The sequence below is a fragment of the Odontomachus brunneus genome, unplaced genomic scaffold (assembly GCF_010583005.1).
Source record: "Odontomachus brunneus isolate Ranch 3 - 2012 unplaced genomic scaffold, Obru_v1 Obru_scaffold_166, whole genome shotgun sequence".
Classification (NCBI taxonomy): Eukaryota; Metazoa; Arthropoda; class Insecta; order Hymenoptera; family Formicidae; genus Odontomachus; species Odontomachus brunneus.
In genome coordinates this window covers 346554-366746 of record NW_022639616.1, presented here as the reverse complement: position 1 = coordinate 366746, position 20193 = coordinate 346554, and the positions used below count along the sequence as shown (strand labels likewise).

The window sequence follows — 20193 nt, the reverse complement described above, 5'->3', positions numbered from 1 at the left end:
TAGGTCGCGGATGTGTTTATCGCGCGTTCAAGGCCACACTCCGACACTCGAAAATGTCGGTTTTTTAATTGGAGCGTGAATTAGCATGGCGCGAGCACCGGAAACAGCGGATTTGGTTAGCTTGAAAGCAGAGCTCGATTTTATATTCTTTCTCGAGAATGTAAAGTTATTTCCGCAGAAGCGAAGGAAACAACAGTGGTTACGCGATAGGTGAATCAGTTGTTCTCACTGAATGTGCAATACAGTAATATTTGACTCGAAAATCGAGCTGACTTTTTCACTGACCTAATAATTAATCCGGGCTATGCTAACGAGGTTTGATACATCGGTAATCTCAAAGCGATTAAAGGAAGGTGTTCCACATTACAAAACATTTCACACGTTTTCAAACACATTTCACACGTTTCAATTTATCCACTCTAATTTTTGTATTAATTTAACAAACAAGAGGCAAATAAACAAATAGCACAACTTATTTGCATACTTTATATATACAAAAAATAATGTACATGTTAGAGATAAATTATGTTGTTTTAGCATTTAAAAACGGTGAATATGAACGATCAAAGCAGATTAGTCAAATAACACAACGGCGATGCGTTAAATTGACCCATGGATATGTTTAAAATTTCTATACGGATCGACTTCAACACAAAATTCCTTTACCATGTATCGCATGATCATAGTACTCTTGTAGTCTCGCTTTGTAGATCGGCGTCGTGTCGAACGATGTTTATCTCCGCGTTACGCAACTTTTGGATGTGATGCACGTGTAAAAACGTATGGGAAACGCGAGGAAGAATTACATGTATATATTTCGCGTACAGTTCGCGCAAAAAATTAGTAAATCCACGCGAGATCGAGTCTCGCCCGAACAGTCTACACTCTTAGCCCGGAGCTCCGCTCTTTCCTCGAGCGGCCGCGAGATAAGAATTTATCAAGGCCGTTGGAATTAATCTGGCATTAATTCTAATCGCCCCGGCGATTTATTAGGAGACGGTAAATCTGCCAGGAACTTCTAAAGAAGTAGGAAAGTTCCCTCGGCCGAGCGGAGTCGTAAGGAACTTCGGGCCGAAGGTGGAGAAGGCGAAGGAGGAGTAAGAGGAGGAGGAGGAGGAGGAGAAGGAGGAGGTAGTGGTGTAGGAGGAGGAGGAGAACACGGGGCGGAGCGGCCGATTTTGGCTTCTTTAATTAACTGCCCTCGAATCACGAAATCCTCGCGGAATTTATGTCCATTCATTCGTCTGGCCGTGATAAATAAATTCGCCCATGCGGAGAAACTTATCGTCCTGCACGCTAATGGTATTTCCCGTGACGGACGAAAAACCAACGCGATCAAAATCCACTTTGAACGATCCGCAATTCGCCGCACAGGACGAAATGGAATCTTCGTTGCGATATGGAATTATAGACTGACTCTAAAGTGGACACATTCTCTCAATTGAAAAGTGAGGAAACGTAAATAGACGAGAGAACTACGACAAATAACGCGTCGGACGCGATTGTTCGATTTCGCAAATGAATTTCTCGATGTAAACGCAAGTTTCGCGCGAAAATTGGGGAAAAAATTAGAGATACATACGAAAAGAATCGCACCCATTGCGTGTTTACTCGCAGTAATAAGTAATGCAAGTAATGCAGTAATAAGTAATGTCATTAACAATGTTGCATCATTAGACAACAGTCGGTCAGCGATACTGTTATGATTACTGTGTTAACGTATTGGCGATCGATCACGAGAAAACTCGAGTCGTGTTAGTCGGACGTGATCACTTGGCTTGTGAGCTACCTGTTTTGACAGCTGATCAAAAGAAACCCTCAAGGGACAGAAGAACTAGCAACGAAACAACGCGTTAACTCTCGACCACATTATATGTAGCTCTATTAACAGCAGCCTTTTGTCACAGACAAAACAGCAGTTGATCCTTTCACTTTTTACGTCTTTCCACTTTTAAACTAAGAAAGCGCGCCTAATCCCAGCACATTTGTAAATTGGTGAAGGTTAAGTGGGCATTTCCATAATTCTCCTAAAGTTTGGTAGTAGGTAATAGGTCTCTGTTGACACCTGCGCATTTTTGTTCCCAATAATCATGATCCCTTCTAATGGTCAACTACTAATTCGCAAACGACTGTCGCAAGCACGAACTGAAACTTTAATATACCAACACCGTATGTAAACACCTTTTCGCCGAAAAAACGATTTCCGTCGGCCGCATGTACCTCACATTCTGCGAAAGGACTCTCAAAGGAATCTTTCTCTCGTTTTTATGTCGCTTGCGAATGAATGCTGATGTATTGGTCGACAGACAAGCGTGCGCGCATTTTAACGATATTGTCGACCCGGCGTTTTCACATCATTACAGTTACATCCATTTCAATCTCTGTTCGAAAGTATTTTTTAATCAGTCTAAAGGATTGTCTGACACATTTTAGAAAACAGAACGCGCCGGATGTTAATCAAAATGTTTCAATGTTTCAATGGATAAAGTCTGCTGGACAATTTTCTAAGAAGATTTCTACAAAATCAGTAGCTTGTTTGCAATTAAATTATTTTCATTTTTTTTAAATAATAATTCACATTTCATTTATAACATTATATATATCCATGCTTGGAAATATTAAAATTATTTTCTTTATACTCTCGTAATTTGAAGAAAAAAACATATTATTGTTTAAAACATAACAAGGTTATTCAAATTGCACTAAATGTGCTCTACGTGCACTAACTGATGCTATATTAGTTCTAAATACGTATGTAGTACTTTATTAAATTTAGTGACTTTAATCAGGCGGGACTCGAAGAACGCTTGTTCGTCCGCAACGTGCCGATCCCATAATTGTACTCGCTGATGGTCGATTTACATAAGTAAACAAACATTTACCAGTTTTGAAAAGAACGAACTGCCTCAAGACTTTAAGACTCTCTTGGAGGTAAGCAAGAATAATGGAAAAGCATCAACCCTCGTTTTCGGGGCTTAGCCACTAAATTATATGTCCGCGGTTCGTTTGATGACACGAAACGACACGACACGCGTGTTAGACACTGTGACCTGCGTTAGACAATAGAGCCAGCTAGGGCAGACAGTGCTGGTCAGGTCAGATCAGGTTAAAGTGGGAAACACTCGTGTCAGGTAAACAGATACGTTTCGCATTTCGATGATACACTGAATATTATGTTTGTGCTTGGAACTAAAATATTTGTACATACGATTTGACTGGAATTCCTTTCGGCACACGCTTTCATTTGGTACTTGTTTCAATTCTGTTTGTGAGTCAAAAACCCCCAATTTTAGGCAAACTTCTTTCGACCCGGAAAATCGGAGGGATTACCACACGGCGTACTCTCCGTGAGTCCATTTTACCGCGGAAGAACCGCGTAAGGGGAAAGTAATGCGATGCGATCGCTATATTTAGCGTTCGGTCAATCGCCCGTGTGTAGTTTCGCTGCCATCGAGTGACGTTTAGTCATTAACAACGGTCATTACCCCGCCCTTCTGTTAGTGCTTCGCGCACGTACGTGAGCTGCGTCGCGTGTGTGCGTGCGCGCGCGCGCGTGTGTGTGCGCGTGCGTTGTTAATGCACGCTGAATGCGAGCGTTCAGAGCGCTAATTAATCCACTTCCGCGCCATCGAGATTTGTAACATTCAAATTGGCTACTTTCTCTAAACCACTGGCTGCTCGACGAATATTCCGCGCGGAGAGATCGCGGCGCGACTGGAAGTGATATTTACTGTCTCCTTGTCCGCGTTTTATGCGATGTCGATCGTGCATTGGAGCTTTCAAACGATCATCGTACGATTGCAACGGAGGCGAGACAATTATCGGCTCGAATATACATCGCTAATTGTACACGGAAAAGAAAGAAAATTTCTCTGCTGCAATCGCAGTTTGCTGTAAATGTATTTGCTGCTGCGGTAAAAATTTTTGTTACACTCGAGGAAAATGGTGTTGCACTCATAACAAACATTATCTAGGTACGAGAAATTTGTTAAGATGGACAAATGACCAGCAAAGACCGCATATATTGTGTATTTAATCAATATGGGTGGCAGAAACAAAATTTCTGTCTGAGCTATTGTGAAATTTAGAAGGAAAATCTCTCTATGGCAGCCATCCTGATTATAGTCATTTATAAAAATTTACTGTAGTGGACAAAAGGATTAGCGACGTGAGACAAAAGAATATATAATCTTCAAACTCATCTAAATTTCCTTGTAGATATTGCTGGAATGCTGCTGCTATGTATGCCTATTGACAGCTGTATTTTTAAGTACGTATGCAACGTTGCAACGAGACTTACTACTACACACAGTGCAAGTGTAATTTTTTAATGCATAATTGTGTAATTTGGCTGAAGCTCCTTTTACACATTCTTCATCGTTTTAGGTAATCTCATTTAACATGTTTGAGAAACATTACACATTAACATGTGTAAATTATAATTTAATACGTTTAAATGTGGTTTAAAACGGCAAGAAACATGTGGAGTGAAATCCAGCCAAAATAACACATTTAGATTTGCAATGAGATTCTTGGCTACCGCAGCCAATTCTTTTTCGTGTAGACACGAATTCGCAGATCTATCGTCGACAGCGATCCCCAAATAATCCAACGATTCATTGTTAATGGGAGAGGAAGAGGAGAGTTTTCCAGTAAAATTTCGCAACGCAAAAACCGCGCACACACTGCAAATCCAAGTGGATTTCTTTTTTTTTCCGTATCATTTCTAAATATATACGGAAAAAAGTCCTACGTCAGCAAGAATTTGTGTGTAATAGCTAAATCTCGTTTGTAACATATGGATGCCTAAAAGTATAGTTATAATAGATATATATATTAGCTATGAAACCGATGTAACAGCAACAACAGTAAAGGGATTTTGCAGTGGCGTAGCCAGAAAAAGATTTCGGGGGAGGCTGTACTTTTTATTTTTGACGAGCAAAAAAAGTTCATTCGAAAAAATTTTTCTCACACTTACCTTAACCCAGAAAATTAATTTTGGGGAGGGGCTGCAGCCCCCTCAGCCCCCCCCCCCTGGCTACGCCACTAGGATTTTAGTTACAGCAGCAAATTTTTAATCACAGCAACAAAACATTTTCGGCAAACCGTGATTAGATGCGGCAATAAAATCTTATTTTTCCATGCATAAGCATGCAATTCGGCTGAAGCTCTTTTCACGATTCTGCCATTCAGCAGCACGTTTAAAATGTGTGAACTATAATTCAATACGTTAAAGCGTGTTAAACAACGTGACTGAAAACGACAAGAAACATGTAGAGAGAGATTCAGCTAAAAAAGCAAATGCTTGGATTTGCAGCGCAGCCTCGCCGCTATGCGGAAGATTCGCAGCCACGGCGAGGGTGGGCCGGCGGAAAAAGTTATTATCGGCGCGAATTTGACTTTCGGGAGGAGGGACGGCCAGCGGCGCGGCGAAAAAAGGAAGAAAGGGAAAAGGGAAAAGAGGAAACGTTGGCGGCGGCGGTGGCCCGTATTATCTGAAAGGAGACCCTGGAGAACCGCTGCTTGCTCTCCAGTCTCTCCTTCAGCGTGTGCTTTTTTCGTCTCTTTTTCACCCTCTCTCTATTTTCGCCGCTTCCTACCGCCCCCGTTCCACCCGCCTTACTCACGCGCGTACACACATGCACACACACACACACACATACACACGCACCCTCGTGTTCACTTACTTTTGCAAACGCGGGTCCTTTATCCGAGGTCTCTTATCACCGGTTACGCCGGTCAATGAAAGAGGAATGGCGATACTCTATATGAACGAGATTACGGTCGAGCAATGTGTACATTTTGTATGTATGTTAGGCCATCGTGCACTCAACATAGCTTGTATTAATTTCGCGAATACGACGCAATCAGGCGCAACACACGGCGAACGCGTATCGACGTTCCGCGAAAGACGCGCCGGGGCTTCCTCTCCGGAAAGAAGAGCGAGTGAAGCGAGGGTGGGAGCAAGAGGGTGCAAACAAAAAGGGTTCCTTCCTTTCCGGACGTACTCGCCGCACGTATTTTCAGCGGAGAATAATAAATCGGCGCGGAGTCCGAGGCAGCGATATCGCGGTCGCTCGAAAACTCACGTAGCTACGTAATTTATGACTATTTTCCTGCTCCCTACGTCCCGCCCGCCCGCTCCCGAATAAAAATCAGGCCAGAAAAATATCTGCGCGAGGCATCGAACGGTCTCGCGCGCATCGGAACGGCACCGGGGAGTTACGTATAGGGGTGGACCGACCGCGCGCTCTCGCCACGGGGGAGTCCCGGAAGACCGAGGCTTATCGGTCAACCGAGGATCCTTGGCTCGGCGTGAAGAATCGAGCTGCCGCGTGTGTGACCGTCCGATTTCACTAACACTTGTTTCGAGGGCATCGATTCCCCGGAGATGAGGTAGCATTTTTAGAATATAAAATGGAGAGAGAGAGAGAAAGAGAGAGACAGGAGGTTACCGCGATACACGATTCGTCTGTGTGCGTTTTGCCGATCTCGACGCCCTTTTTACATTCTTTGTGAAACCACACGTCATCGTCTAGCGTAGGTCACCTTGCGAGGTGACTCGGCGAGTGATCTCACGCGTACAGTTTCCCGAAGGATCTGACCGTCGAGTAATTTCCTCCCTGACCATTGCGCCATTGTCGCCGAATTTTCTCTCCAACCCGGAACATTGTCGAGCATGAGACGTAAGTTGACGGGGTTGGGGCGAAAAAGTGGCGGGAGGAGAAAGGAAAGAGAAACGGCGACATGTCAGAGGCAGCAGCGAGATCGGCAACGAGGAGACACGCGAATGGACACGGTAGCTCCGTATGGCGCGCGTTGGAACAGAGAGACCGGTTGTTAAAGAGAGGCGAGGTAGAAGCGCGAGAGAGCCAGGGAAGCGAGAAAGCGGTGGCGGCGGCAGCTGCGGCGACGGCGGCGGCGGCAGTGGTGGAGGAGGAGAAGAAGGACGAAGAGGAGGAGGAGGAGGAGGAGGAAAAGGAGGAGGAGGAGGAGGAGGAGGTGGCGGTGGAGGCGGGAGATAGAAAAAGAGACGCGCGAGAGAGACTCTGGAAGGAGCGCGAGAGCAAGAGCGTGAGTCGACGACGAGCAAGAGGGAGGGTGGGAGGGAGAGAGGCAGAGGGCAGGAGGGAGGGTGGAAAAGGAGAGAAGGAGAGAGGAGGGAGAGAGAGACGGAGAAACAAGAGCGGTAAAAATGAATCGATAGGCGGAGTTTTTCATGACGCGCCGCTAGAGGCGCTTCAGGTGGGGGAGCGCAATAGGCGGAGTCTGGCTGATTTAGGGCCGCCATTTTGTGACAATGGACGAGAAGGGGGGTTGCCTATCTGATTGGCTGATCTACGGACTTCTCTCGTCCTGGACAAGCTTCTACAGATTGTTCGGTTGTACACCGCCGGGGTACTCCAGCCACCCGGCAACCCGGCAACGCCGCCACCCCACCGTAGCTTCCCCCACGCCGCGCCGACGATGCCCCCAACCGACCCCCTCCCTCCCCCGCCTTCTCGGTATCATCGCGGTCGCACACGCAGGCACGTGTGCACGTATGCACGCACACGCGTACTCATGCGCTCTCCTGTACACCACGCACACACGCGCGCGCGCGCGCGCACGCACGCACGAATGACGCGAAGCCGGGTCGCGCATAGGAGAGGAATTCTCGCGAAAAATTGCAAGCGTTTCGTACACGGCTCGCTCGCGCCCGCGCGCGCCTTTATCTGCCATCAGAAAATGTTGATTGCGTTATTTCGCTTCCGCTTAATCGAACGCATCTTCTTTATCTCTCGGTCCCTCTCCCACCCGGATGGACGTCGTTGAGACTGACGATATCGCGCGCGATCTTCTCTGAGATTTTTAACTTCGCCAAAGCAGGAGATAGAGAGAGGAGAGGAGAAGGAGGCACGAGGAGGCTTTCATACACGCAAGCGTCAACTGCGCAACGGCGTCGATGGTAGATCGATTAGATTCGCAGGTTAGCACAACAATCGCCCACAACCTACATAGCCTCGCGTTGCCTCACGTACGAGTGCGTTGGTCGGTCGTTCTGCAAAATTTCTCCCTGGTATTCGCCCAGAAGAAGACGCGACGGCCAAGACGCAATCGCGAGTCAAACGTCGTCCGTTGTGCCGAGATCGCGATTGGATCCGAGGTAGCCGTATCGCGCACTCGTAATCGGCGCGTATTCGTGTAAACGTGCTGTTTCAACTGGGCGACTTGGGCAGTCGTCGCGTAAAACAAACTCACGGAGAGCGCCGCGACGTAAACAAGAAGATTGAAGGCATCCGGCTGCAATTAGAGTGGAAGCAGCTCGCGCGCGTTAGAGAGAAAGAGAGAGAACGCGCGGCGCGCGCGCGCGCGCGCCCCCTGAAAGTCACCGGCGCTATCGGATCGCACGACCTGGGGCAACCTGTAACACGGTAGATCGTCGTCGCATCTCGCTCGGATTTCAGACTTCGGATTTCGGAGGGCGTGTATCTTAATCGCGGTATCTCATCTAGATAGCCCGCCGGCATCAAGATCGGTCCCGCTCGCTCGATTGCGCGAGCGCAGCGAGCACACAACGCACGAGTGTTTGTTGTGTGTGTGTGTATGGCATTCACGTATGTGTTTGTGTGTGCGCAGCAACGTATACACGTATCTAGCCGCTGATCTTCGCGAGCTGGGCACGTGGCTCGCGCGCGGGCTCTCGTTTTCCCCGATCCGATCTAAATTCGGATCGGCGGCAGGATCGCGGCGGAAGGCGTCTCTTTCATCGCGCGCGCGCGGGGACCGATCCGACAGAATTATTCAACACCTCTTGTGCCGGCTCGTGCTGCGATCTAGATTACCGCGTTTTACGCGAGATCGAGTCCCGATCTCTCTCCTCACCTCGTTGCTCCGTCGTCGGGCGGACTGGTACCGCGCTTCCCGAACGATACGAACGAGCGAATTGTCGCGTTCCCTCGAGGGAGAGGGGGGAAGGGGGAGGGAGAGAGCTGGAGGGACGAAGGGGCGCGCGTATCGTTGGAAACCCGTTCGCGGATTTGTGACATTGGAGGAAGGATTGGCGTGTAAGGTGGAGAGTAACGAGCGAGTGCAGGTTGTCGCGTGTCGATCCTGTCGCGCGCAGGTGATCCTGCCCACGAGGTGGGGCGATTCCGCGAGGTGCGCTCTCTGAAATTCCTCAAATGATATTCCGCTTGAAAAGCAAAGTGACAGCCGTGCATCTGGAATTTTACGCACGAAAGATGGCGGTCACGCATAGCGAAAATTATCTAGATACGAGGAATTTGTCAAAATGGATAAATGACTAGCAAATAATTGCGATATAGGATATTTCGCACTCAATCCATGCGAACGACAGAGACAGAATTTCCATCTGAGCTATTTGTGAAATTTAACAAGGATGTCTCTCTATGACGCCCATCCATGTGAAGTAAAATTGGAAATTCTAAAAGAAAATGAACTAGAAGCGAGAGATCGTTACGTTACACATGTGTGTGATCTTGGCAGCGAATATGTTAAGCCCAGCCACACTCCTTACAAAAAGTGATTTTTACCCAGTGTCCAAAAATGACCCACCGAAATTTATTTGCAGACATTACTCGAATGCTGTTGCCGTAAATTCCACGTATCAGACAACTTTCTCCCAGATAAATAGCTAATTTTAATTGTGACTAATTTTAACATTTAGCAACTAATTTTAATTGTGACTAATTTTAACATTCAGAATTCTATCTTGACCGTTAGAACATTTTATTTTTGTGTGTACATTGCCGCTTCATGAAGAACTTTATCCCTCTTTCTTAAAAATTAAAATAGATTATTTTATTTCTTTCCATCGTGTGATCAGGGGATGTGTATTCTTTTCCCGTTAAAAAATGACGATGATGATGACGATTATCAACGTTTTTAGCAACTTTGGTTAACTTAACCGGCTGGTTGTTCCAAAGGAACTGACCAAACGCATCTGTTAATTCTAACTAACGAGAAATGCCGATTGGTCAATGCCGTTGAAACCAGCCGGTTGAGTTAACCAAAGTTGGTAGAAACAGACATTAAAGATTCACTTTTGTCATTCCGAATTTTCGCTCGAAGGAATTCCAAAAGAGGAATACGCCGGAATCCAATGGTACTTCGGGGATCATCGGCAACTCTTCGCGCTTTGGCTTCGCGCGCGCGATATGTGTATGTGTGTGCGCGCGAGAGCCTCAAAAATAACCCGCGACAATTTCATTCGTCGTTGCGCTACGCGCTGATGATACGTTAGATTTTCGATTGGCTGGCGCGTTGATAAATTGCCGGCGTAAATAGCAGACCGGCGCTCGTTGCTGCCGCAGCTGCAGCTCGCGCAGCAATATATTCAAAGTAGGCTATAGAAATGTATCGTGCGTGTGCGTCCTGATGGAACGATTTGGCACCGTTGAGCCGCGGTATCTGCCAATCGGTGAGGACTGCATTAAATCCGCTTGGGAACATTGAATTTTCCGCTCGCGCGCGGCGGCCCGCACCGCCGCTGGTGGACGCGCGCGCTGCTCGCGTTACCCGAAATCGCCGCGCTCCGATATCTCGCCGCCGGCTAGATGCCGCGTTTATTTCCTACTCGTGAATTATTTCTGCATAAGGCGGGCGAATTGTATTCTCCCACCTCTCCGTCTTCTCTTCTTTCTCTCTTTCTCTCTCGTCTTCCCGTGCAAATCGACAATGTGGTTATAATACGTTTCTCCTTCTCCTATGTGAGGGAGAGAGAGAGAGAGAGAGAGGGGGGTGGCACTCCCGCAGAAGTATTCAGACATCGTAGACCAATAATCTCACCCTCTCCCCCGTGAGCCGATACGCGGACAAGATAAATGACCGAAGCGGGCTTTCGATGCCCGAAAGAAATTGCGCCTAAGCGAGCGCCGCCTATCTCATGAATATTCACCTAGCCAATAGAAATCCGCGTCCGACGATGACGACGACGACGACGACGACGACGACGGTACGATGTGGTCGTCTAAAAATTCCGATAACCACCACCGATCGTCGACCTGCGTCCACTTTGTCCATCGCGTTGTCGTTGTCGTCATCGTCGTCGTCGTCGTCCTCTAACCTCGACGGACGTGCGGCTTTTTACGACGCGCCGGTTGCGACGACCAGTTGCGTCGTTCACCGTGAACTTAGCGACAAGCGCGGCTTGCACCTCCTTCTCGTTGGCCCGCTCCGTCGAGGAAGCGCGTCTTTTCTCGTTGACTTTGTCGATGACAACGTCGACGTCGTCGTCGTTGTCGCAGTCGCGGGAACGGCACAGCCGCGCGGGCAGAGCGCATACGTGTCGTCAGTGGCAGCAGCAACATCGACGGCAGCTGCGGGAACAGCGGCGGCGGCGGCGGCGGCGGCGGCAGGGCTCAGCGCTGCTTTCCTGCGAGCGCAGTGGGGACAGTTAACGCCCGTGAGTAGGTTGGGCCGCTCCGAATGGGCGTCGTCGCTTTCCAGCGAGCGCGGCCGAGCGCCACCGGAAATGGCCGATCGCGCTGGATTGGGGGGGCTTGTTCGCCGCAGTGTTTTCGTGCGCTTAGTTCCGCGCCGGGTGCCACGTCAGTCGCATCGACTCGAGTTCGCGCGCGCGCGCGCGATTTGAAAAAAACTGCAAGAGGACTTTCTCAGCCGCATCTCCGCTCTCTCGGTCTCTCGTGGCGCCGCGACGGCAGGGAGAGGGAGAGAGAGAAAAGAGAGAGAAAACGTGAACGTCAAGCGGGCGATCTCGTCGGACGACGAGGGGGACTCTCGTGGAAAACTGACTGCGGAGCGAATCTCGCGTGTTATTGCGGCGGCACAATTGCGGCGGAGGTGAACGAAACAACGGAAGGAAGGACGAACGCGAGTGAGAAGTTTCTCGAGTTCGCGCGCGTTCGCGTACCAGTGATAGGACAACATCGTCGCGTCGTCGTCATCATAACGTCGTGCGCGCCTCCGGTACTCTCGGACGATATCATCCGGACGTGCGTGATCGCAGGAAGATCTCGCAGAAGAGGAGAGGCACAGAGAGAGAGGAGCAGGGAAAGTCCTGTCAATCTGACCCGCTCTCGCCGCTCTCCCCCACCCGCTCACTCTCTCGCTCACTTGTTCAGTCACCTATCCACCCAGCCGGCCGCCAGTTCCCGCCGGAGCAAAACTCCATGAACGCCACGATGTGCTGTGTGTGTGTACGGTGCAGTGTGTTGGTGCTAACTTAGTGATAACGATATTCCCCCTTCCCCCAACTCCGCGTAACGTACACGAACTAGTCGTCGCGTTATCAGCCGGGATTGCCGCCGAGATAAGGTAAGCGCCTACTACCGGGCGGGTTAGGTTCGCCGATTGCGGTCTTGTTTCCGATCACATTCGCGGAGCGTAGTGAGTCTTTCTCCCGTGCTTCTTCTCAAGCGCCCTGGCGACGGACTCTGCTCGCGAATATCGTGAGCATCTCGTGACCGGCTTCTACCTTCTTCTTTTCCTCCTCTTCCTTCTCGAGTCAGTACACCCGCGAGCTGCTCGTGAATCTTTGGCGCCAAGCGCTGCCAACGGTCGCGCGGGCTATCGCAAGTCCCCAACCAATCGCGATGCGCGAACAATATCGGCGCTTGGAGATCGCGAGAGAATATTAAACAGTAGACGAACTGTCGCCGCGCGAATCCCCGAGTCGCGCATTTCAACGACACGACTCGGCGAATATCCTGAACTTATACGGGGTTTGAAGTGAACGTAGAAAATGAGAGAGAGATGATATATAATCAATGGCAGGAAGTTGCCACTCTCTTCCTTATATCAGATTATGCATTGAAGACTGAGGATCGCGTGGATTAAAGATTGGACCAATTAGAATAGGGCAAACCAAGATCGCAGTTTGTTGATTCGTCAAAATCTAATCTTTAACCCGCAATCTTCAATCGAATCTCTAGTCTGATAAAGCCCGTGTCACACTACGGATTGGAGATGAAGGATTGCGAATTGAACATTAGAATTTGACCAATTGGAACAAAGCAGGCCAAGATTGAAATTTCGCTCGTGTATTCAATAGAAGATAGGAAGATAAATTTTTCTATTGGATGCCGGACACACGCTCTGAAGTTCACTGAGCTAATAGTGTTCTGCAACCTTTCGTCCGCGGACTTCGTTCGTATGTACATTTTCGCTTCCGAATCGCCGCGGACTTGACTCCTGTTCTCGCGACATATAACTAGGACGACCGGTGGCGAGCGGTGAAGTTCGTATTTGCGGTGCCGTCGTGCAAATTAAACCTGAATCGCGTATCTACGATATTGACCAGTTGAACTGAGCCTCGATCGAGTGGAAAATTTATTCCATGGCCCTGTTCAGCTTGATCCCAATCGGTTATTTTTGTATAAGCTGATGTTACTAGATTCCTCTGATCAGGTATCTGTCAACGCAGCATGGCGAGATCGGGACCTTATTAATAATAAGGGTTATTGATAATTAGAACCCTATCAATAATCAGGATCCGATAACATCACTTTGTAAAAATCGGATGACTAATGGGGATCAACCTGACGAGGGAATAAATTCTAGCTGAGAGGACGATGTCGTCGGATCGTCTTCGCGCCTCCTTTTTCGTCGATCAAACGGGAGACAGTTTGCGCGTATCGTTCATAAGAAATTAACAGTTGTACAATTTTGGAAAAACTCAAACGGGAAATATATCCTCGAGTTATCTAAAAACGTGAAGAAAATCCGTACAGTGAAGCGAAAACCTGCCGACGGCAGGTAGTCACAGGCAGGATGAGTCACAGTCCGTTCGTTCGATTATATTCTTTACTGGCGACAGACCAAAGACAGCGGGAAGTCCTTTCGCATTCGATGATGTCGTGTACTGTCATAAAAGCGCGGTAGTTTTTTGCTTTCACGTATTTGTGGGACCTCAAGCTCAAGCTGTTTAACTCCCTTAGTTCTTTTCAATCGAGAAACAATTCTCGATGACTAGAACTAGGCGGGGGACGTCCCTTAGAGCGTCCCTTTATGCGTCAGCCTCGATTTTTAACAGTGCAGTAGGAACGGTACTTTGCCGGCGGGAAAGTTCGTGTTGACAAATTGAACGCGATTCGATCGTGGATGCGAGTGGACTGTTATGAACTTCTCGAGCGACGAGCTCGCCGACGGTATCGCGAAGCGGCACGTTCGGAGGCAATCCTTGGGATTTTCACGCCTTGGGAGAAAGGCGGAACCCAATCAGACGTCACGTTGATGATCAGTAGGCAGTCGCCAGACTTTGTTTCTCTATACCGCGAGTTCTGATTGACTCCTGCCTGTCTGTTTCCTGCTAAAATATCAATTATTTTTAAAGGCAGATTCATACCTTGGCAGGAAACAAAAAGGCAGAAGCCGATCAGAACTCGCGCTGGTAGTAAAACAAAAATTGTCGATTACTGTCTGATGACTAGCGCGAGTTCCGACTGGCTTCTATGTTTCTGCTTTTCTGCCAAAGTGATGAACTCTCTTTGAGAGCGGTGCAACACGCGATATTTATGAAAGAAGTGGACAGAGCTAGGTCGAGTTTTCGTTGCCGCCGGGGATTTCTGGTCGCGAATAAACCGGAAAGAGTGCGCTGTTTCTTAATCTCGTAAAGTTTCTAGCGTCGCGGGGATTCTGTTTGTCTCGATAAAAGTATCGCGGGGTTCCGATTTCGCCGTCGTAAAGTTCGCCGTAGGGTTCGCCGAATGTGATGTGAGAAGCCCGCGGCTTCTCTTTTTATTACCGCGAATATTTGCGCGGCCGTTTGTCGTGCGCGTATTTATAACGTGACGAGGACTCATCGTCGTTAGAACTCGCATTAGTCGTGTTGTATGCGCCTCGCATCGCCGATAAAACTCCTCTTTCTGGTCTCTCGCCGAAAAATGAGTTATAGTATAATCGTCACTGGTAGCTCTCTTTAATCCTCAAAAAAAAAAACGCACGCGAATTCTTCTTACATGAACTGTCACATTTTACCTCCGCGCGTCCATTTACGAGTTAAGTATCTTCGCGTCGTTTGCAATTCGCAGGCAGAGCTTGAGAAATTAGCGTAGCTTCAGTGGCTTCAGATCTGAACGTCACGCCGAGATAATTTCCGTAAAAACTCGATAGCCGACGTGAAGCCATACAGCCAAAGTGTTCGAGGCCCTTCCCCGATTAATTATGCGATTAGTAAAAACAGCTTCCGCGTTCCAAGAAACATTTCAACGCTCGCGATCGCGATTAGGGCTACCGACGGCGCCCACGCTTTCGCGCGCGCATTCAGAATCCCCGCTTCTCTCTGCTCTCTTTGATCTCTTCACGGCGAACCACGGGGGTAAATCCTCTTCCCTCTACGCGGAACAGTCGCGGGATATTCTTTTTTGGAACACTTCTCTAAGCACACGAAACGAGGGTAGACTTTGGCCGACGGTTCGTGCGCGACGCATAATTGGCGATTTGTAAGTGTAGCGAGCAGTCGTTTCTATTCATCTGTTGCGAATCAGCTGCGTTGATTGATGTAATGATGCGTTTCCAGCGTACCTTACGACTCGGGGAATATCGTAGACAGTGATGTTACATTGTAACGTATCGGGAAAAAGGCACGCGCGCGTTTCAATTGGAGTTCTACAATCCGTCATTCTTATTTTTCATTTCTTAGATCACTTCTAAAGCTTACTTATATCCAATTTATCCGTCCATATTTGCATCTTTATCTGCACTTGATTCAGTCAAATTAGTGTTGGTTAATCTTATTAAGAAAATAATTAGTCAAATTAATCGATTAGTTTATCAGAAAAATAGTCAATATACTCATCAGTTATATATATTGATGATCTATAAGCTTAAGTTTTTTAATTTTTTTACATGCAGAATTGGGGGAATGAGTTTTTTAACTTCCAACTTTACTAGTAATTCTGTTCAATCCGTTAAAGATTAACCATTATTTGTTTCGTCCAAAACACCCAAATATTCCATATATTTTATACCCGTATTAACCTTTAGAATCCGTGAAGCCGCACTCTGGGGACTTTACATTTTTGGACTAATCTATACTTTCACATGTACGCAAAAGTTGTATCTAAAAAATTTTTAGAAGTAGTCGGAAAAATCGTCACTTGAAATTCACCTCAAGTGAGGTATTAGGTACTTAAGTCCATATTAATACTCGTTACTTGAAACTCATCTCAAGTGATACGCTCAGATTCTAATTTAGAGTAAAATGATAATTTAGAGTGAGTTTTTCAGTTGAATGGCAATTACAGATATAAATGTCATGTATGTCATAATCTTATCTGAACTAAGAACTTAGATTTAATTCTTAATAAAAGAGTATGTCTAAGGTGACCAGATTTCCTAGCCCTGCATTCGGGACACTTCATAAATGTGTGAAGTGGGAGGGAAGGGGGTAAAAAGATCCAAAAATTATTTGATAATCATTGAAAATGATGACAAATCGGTGTCCCAAATAGCAAAGATCGAAAAGATTCGGGACAAAGGGTGAAAAAGGACGTCTGGTCATCTTAACTGTATGTGTCGAGAAGGGAGGAGATTACTTCGTAATAATGTCGTGTGTAATAAACTTACGATATGTCCTGACGACCGCACGTCGTTGTTTTCGGCACTCTAATACTTATTTCCGCAGGAGACTCACAGGACACAAGCGAAAGACATATGGAATACGAAGTGTCGTGTCCATGGCAGTGCTCGGCATGAAAAGATCGCAGACGCGCGCGCTGTCAATCACGTACACCAAAAGTTCATTAGCGCGCCGAAAGTGCCAAAAGTGCATGAATGTGAACGCGCCAGTGATGCGAACGAGGTCGCGCGTCTACAACGACGCGATCTGTACGACGGACGCCTTAACCACTTGCTCGAGTTACTAACCACTCTAGACCAATCGCATTCGTTTTGCACTACGAGGTTGTCATCGTGGTTATTCAATCTAGGCGTTGGTAATGAATCGCGCGAAATGCTCGATCTTTTCGCGCCAAACAGCAGCTATGGGCACACATCGATCCACATCGCTCCGCGTTTCTCGCGTCTTTTATCCGTCGAAAGTGCGTCTCGCGCGTTAATAAGTCTCGGGAGTGTCGAGAGTAGCGATGTGCGATTGCCGGGGCGTATAGTGAAGACGTCATTTGTAAGTAATCTTCTCGTTTCTCCTCGCGGTATCTGCGACCTGTACTTGTCGCGCCGACGTCCCTTACATTTGCTAATAACATCGACTCGCTCAAGTAGCAATAGGATCGGGCAATCGTCGGATTTATTGAACGAGAATTAAAAATGTGATGACAATCAGAGAGAAAGAGAGAGAGATGCGGAATATTCGGGCGGTTGCGTCAGCTTGTTAGGAAAAGAAATACGGAGAGACAAGTATCTCATAGAGCGCGTTCTTTTCGGCCGCGGCGCCGTTCATATATTGGCGTATATTTTCAGCGCGATTCAACAATCGCGCGACCATCTTGATTCTCGATCTTTCTGCATCGAGCGACCGCCGTGGACACATCGATCGACATCGCTCCGCATTTTACGCGTCTTTAACCTGTCGAAATTAAGTCTCGCGCGAAAATAAATATCGGGAGTGTCGAGAATAGCGATGTGCGGTCGCCGGGGTGTATCGTGAAGACGTCATTTGTAAGTAATCTTCTTGTTTCTCCTCGCGGTATATGTGACCAGATTTCCCAGCCCTGAATTCGGGACACTTCATAAATGTGTGAAGCGAGGAGAGGGGAGGGGGGTAAAAAGATTCGAAAATTATTTGATAATCATTGAAAATGATGACAAATCGATGTCCCAAATAGCACTCAAAAAAATTCGGGACAAAGGGTGAAAAATCGGAACATTTGATCACCTTAAGTATGCCACATGAGACAAGTTCCAAGTGACAACTATTAATACGGGCCTCAGATTTGAATGGATGTGAGTTTTTCAGTTGAATTGTGATCACCGATGTACAAACAGCAAACCTCAGGCTCGTGTTAATAGTCGTTCCTTGAAACTTGTCCTACGTGAGACACTCAGATCTGAATTTAGAGTTGAACCTGAGTTTCATATGATACATGTGACATTATATTTGTAATCGCGGTTCGGCTGAGAAACTCACGTTTAACTCTAAATTCAAGTCTGGATATCTCTGAGGCGAGTTTCAAGTCACGATTATTAATGCAGGCTTCGGCGATTCAACTAAAAATTCAAATCTGAGTTTCTCGCAACAAATTTCAAGCGGCGACTGTCAATACGGGCCTCAGAGGTTATCTACAACCTTGTTTTAAGTCTCAAGCAATTTGACTAACCACAGTCGATTATTTTTCTAATAATCGACTATGATTGGTCAATTTACTTACTGCTTATGTTTTACTGCTTAAGATTTCCCACGTGCCATGGCCCTAAAGTTTAAGTCTTATAAGTGCCCATTGTAGACATGGTTTAAGAACTCCCGCACACAAATTTCCGTCACCGTAAACGTAAGGTGTAAACTTAAGCCGAAGAACCAATCAGGATATTACTTTATCTTTGCTTACTCTAGAAAAAAAATAGAACTGACCAGTATTGAAAATAGAACCGACCATTTACAGTAAAACTGACTGTTACGCAAAGAAGTAACTAGAATCCAGTCGCTTGAAATTCTAGTTGCTCAATCTAAGTTCCACCGTTACTTTTATCTTCTTCTAAAATATTCAAATATAAAGCAATATTCTGGTTCTTCAGCTTAAGTTTACGTCTACGATTATAGAAATTTGTGTGCCCTGAAATAAGGTTGCTTAGCCAGCCTCAGTCAGCCTCCGCGCAGCTCCAGTTCCAACGTTCCGCGATTCTGAGACACGTGCCGACAAAAAGGCCGTCGCGTTTCGCAAGCGAGCGGCTCGCCCCGTGAATCTTTTCGCTGGCCGTTTGAAAATCCGCCCCGCGACCTTGAGCGCGTCACTACACTCGGTCACTTCGTCGCGAGTGTTGTCACCTCTTCGTCGGCCAATATCCTTTCGACCTTCGAGGCTTGTTTTTTTTCCTCTATCCTCATCCCGTTGCCAGGCGCCCCGGTGATATCGCGTTACCGGATTGTTTCGTTGCTGATCCGTCGGCACGGAGCTCTCCGACCTGGCTGCCGTCGATCGAGGAGAGAATCGGCGTGGAGATATCCGCTTAGGCGAATTCACAGCCGTCGGAGGGCGACTCGGCGATGACGCCTCTCGCCTCCTATTTCCATGGCCGTGACAGCGCGTGTCACGGGCCGATGCTTCCATTCTTTTCACCCCCGTGGCGGTTTCCACGGCGCGCTCGCGAGCGATTCGCTTTGGGTTTCTGCCGGGGCTCGCCATTAGAAACCACCGTGTTTCTCTCGCCGGTGAATCCGATCGTCCGGAACTCTCAGACGACCGCCCCAATCATATCGCGTCGCTGCTCGAGTGTTTCTCGCGTGAGAGGTGGTGTGTGCGCGCGCGCGCAAGTCGTCGCGGCGTCTACAATACTTGGAACATTGATATAAGAAAGAAAAGAAAACTGCGATAAGGCAAAAGCACACGAAAAGAAAAAAAGGTTGTGTCAACCAGATAATAGTAAAATATAGCATAACTTTTATTTCTAGCACTGCGATACGTTGCCTGAAAAAAGTATATTTTTGAAGCAACGAATCGGTAGGTTTTTATGGTTGATACAACCATTCTTTTTTTCCATGTACCAAAGTTTGGATACTGATACCTAATTCAGGATATTCTTATTTTTTCCGTCTCTTCAAATACGAATATTTCAACTTTCGCATCACAGAATATACATATATTAAAAATTTACGTATATTTTATGTTGGAAAAGTTCAAATATTCGTATTTAATAAACAAAATAATATAATTCCAAAGTTAGGTATCTATTCAAGTTTATCATATTGATTTTTATCTCCTTTATCTTATATTCCCTGATAGACTTCAAGTTAGATTTGTCAATCACGCGCCTCACGAAGGGTTAAGTATGAAGGTCAATATTCTCTCTCTTTCTGTCTCTACTTCCAAAAAAAAGTTCTTCTCTGTATAAAGTAAGATTCGATATTTCTTTCCATGGCTTTTAAAGTAACTTTTGCATACGTTTCAACACGTCTGATCGAGTAGTGAAGAGACAGTAATCGGGGAATGTTCTAAATAGAGACAGATGTACGTAAATTTGGCAACAACTTCAATAGTTGATTCGTCCCTTATAATTGGTTCACACGCACTTTTATCACATAGAGTTTAGAAATAGAATTACGAGAGAAATACTCAA

The 20193-nt window shown here is 46.9% G+C and overlaps 1 protein-coding gene across 3 annotated transcripts in view; it reads left to right on the top strand.

The window, feature by feature from the left end:
* The window catches only part of LOC116851141 (GATA-binding factor C-like), a 160918-nt gene that overhangs the window by 15603 nt on the left and 125122 nt on the right, over positions 1-20193 (top strand). Inside the window, exon 1 of one of the 3 annotated variants that reach the window (XM_032830248.1) lies at positions 11411-12279. The exons of 1 other annotated variant lie outside the window; for it this stretch is intronic. The gene's annotated coding sequence lies outside the window, so the exon portion shown is untranslated. Of the gene's footprint in view, positions 1-11410; positions 12280-20193 lie in introns of those variants that run through there. One more of the 3 variants, XM_032830246.1, reaches the window with a different exon arrangement.